Below are 2,701 nucleotides of genomic sequence, written 5' to 3'. Positions count from 1 at the left end.
AATATTTTTGGTCAATATTCTCTGAATATTCTGATTGGGAAGTACAATATGGAGGTGATGTGTATAAATGCTTTACAAATCTAAAAAAATATAATGATTCTATAAACTAATAGTATCTAGGCCTGTTAACTTTTTTCTTCAGGGTTCACTAATAATGCATCTGATCTCAACTTGCTGCATTGAAAAGAGTGCGTTTGCTGCGGCAGAGATTCTACTGATAAGAACAACCGCCAGGTAGCAAACATCCCGAAAACCAACAAGACAGAGAAATTACATGGACATGACTGGTGAAACTCATCTCACGTCACACGTCAGGTCGTAACATACGTTTCGATAAGCACCATACATAACCTATAACCTCATGTCATAGCACATACTGCTCGAGATGCTCTTTGCATAGGCTACAAGGGCAATGGATTTCAAGAAGAAATTGACATTCAAGAATTCGATATGAAAGCTAATTTGAACACCAATACATTGTCCCAAATGACAATGTAATCTTTGAAATTGTTTAGACCTTTATGAATTTTAGCTTACTCCTTTCACGCATTCGATTAATATCGAGGGGCTCTCAGCCGTATCAATAAGCTTGAAATATCCAGCCATTATTGATACTCAAATAGATACAAAGACATAAGCAACCAATGTCGTTTTTACATCTGGCAATGCATTTTTTTTGTGACAATCGAATCATGTCATTTGCAATGTAGACTATAGGCTACCGTAGACTACGGATATATTCACGCAAGCGCAAGCAGACATAAAGCCTTATCAATAAGATGCCCACATAAACGATAACAATATATTCCACATAGGCTATAACAAAGGGGGAAAAATTACTTACTGCGTGCGAGGATGATGATAGGTAGGTTTGCGTCGCGGATGTTTACGGGAAAAGCAGAGAATGGTGAATACCGTGCTGTTACCGTGGTGATGTCTGATTCACGGCAGGATTGCGCATGTAAATCCGTACTGGTTGCATCCTCCAGAGGAAATTGGAGCCTCTACACGATGCGCAACAGATTAAACGTGTCTGGGTGATGCTGGGAATAATAAAGCAAAGGGAATGAATATTTTACACATGAACTCTGATATGTTATTGTAAAGGTGAACGTTTTTAGATGGGTAGGCCTATAATACAAATAAAAGGGTAGGCAGTAGGGTCACCACATAACCTTGTCTATAGGCCTACTGTATGCCACACACAGTCAGATCAACAGTTTTACACATGTTGACGAAGTTTATTTACTTCTGACATGGGAAAAATGTATTAGCCTACTATATTGAATTCCACTAAATGTCTTAGCACATTTAGTAACTAAAAATATTGGATAGTGACTGTGAGACCGAAATGGTGTGGTATACCCTAAATCAGTTTGTGATATTCATATAGACATTTCATGAAATATTTGTTGAAAACCAATTACTAGGCCTACAGATGAAATAAAACCAGTAATCTGTATGCTTGGTTAAATCATTCAACCATTCAATCATTGGCAAAAATGTTTTAATGAAATGTTGAATGAAAATGAATAAGATATTTTAATCCAACCAAACACTACCTGCACCAAACTTGCTCATATTTAAATGACATAGCCCCTAGTTCCTCAAAGACTGACATAAATGAAAGTGACTTGTTGTGAACCACAATGGCCACAATGTGACATGCAGCAGCTGCTGCAGCTGATGGGCCCTGTCTATGGGATGGCTCTGTGATTCATCAGTGCCTCTAATTATGCCTTTCAATAGAGGTGAAGAGGTGATGCAGATGCCAAACAAGTGAAAGAGTGAAAACATGTTTTGTGTGTGTGTGTGCCAGTGTTTGTAAGAGAGAGAGTGAGAGAGAATGTGTGTGTATCCGAGAGTGTGTGTGTATCAGAGAGAGTGTGTGTGTATCAGAGAGAGTGTGTCTGTTGTGTGCATGTGTGTGTGTGTGTGTGTGTGAAAGAGAGAGCGAATTTGTGTGTGTTTGTGTCAGTGTGTGTGTTCTGTGTGTGAGTGTATACGTCTGTGTGTTTGTTTGTGTGTGTGTGTGTGTGTGTGTGTGAGAGAGAGAGAATGTCTGTGTGTTTGTGTCAGAGAGTGTGTGTGTGTGAGAGAGTATGTGTGTTCTGTGTGTGTGTGTGCGTTTGTGTGTGTGTGTGTGAGAGTGTGTCTCTGAGAGGTTAAGCGAGCAAAGGAGAAACAGACAGAGAGCGAGAGAAAGAAAGACTGATGGCCTACAAAAAGAGTAGGATGCAGGAGCCAGGCCTGTCTGCCGAGTAAAAAACCCTATTCTCTCCGCGAGGACCCCTGCTACTCCGTCTTTGGTTATGCCTGATTCTATGAATTCATCATGCCTTTAGTACACTGTGAGGGACTGCCCGACCAAAATACACCATTCGCCCCCCTTTTGGAGCCTTTTGTCCCCCCCTGCATACCCTTCAATTGGACCTACATTTATTATTTTGACCTTTGCTTTGCGGGGGTGTGACTTCAAAGCGGACCCTCTATTTCTGCCTCTTTAGGGGGAGGGTCATGTCAACCTCACAGTGTGAGAGGCAGACTGTTCTGTTCTGTCTCCTCTGGTTTTGTTGTTCGCTGGGAGACAGAGAGAGAGAGAGAGAGAGAGAGAGAGAGAGAGAGAGAGAGAGAGAGAGAGAGAGAGAGAGAGAGAGAGAGAGAGAGAGAGAGAGAGAGAGAGAGAGAGAGACCCTGGGAG

The 2,701-nt window shown here is 41.4% G+C and overlaps 1 protein-coding gene across 1 annotated transcript in view; it reads right to left on the bottom strand.

Moving 5' to 3' along the window:
- Window positions 1-933, bottom strand: part of caly (calcyon neuron-specific vesicular protein) — a 6,384-nt gene extending 5,451 nt beyond the window's left edge. The window contains exon 1 of the mRNA XM_084162863.1: window positions 845-933. The gene's annotated coding sequence lies outside the window, so the exon portion shown is untranslated. The remainder of the gene's footprint in view (window positions 1-844) is intronic.
- Between the last annotated feature and the right edge of the window lie 1,768 nt (window positions 934-2,701).

The sequence above is a fragment of the Coregonus lavaretus genome (assembly GCF_964263955.1).
Source record: "Coregonus lavaretus genome assembly, chromosome: 6".
NCBI lineage: Eukaryota > Metazoa > Chordata > Actinopteri > Salmoniformes > Salmonidae > Coregonus > Coregonus lavaretus.
This window is presented reverse-complemented; position numbering and strand designations above follow the sequence as displayed.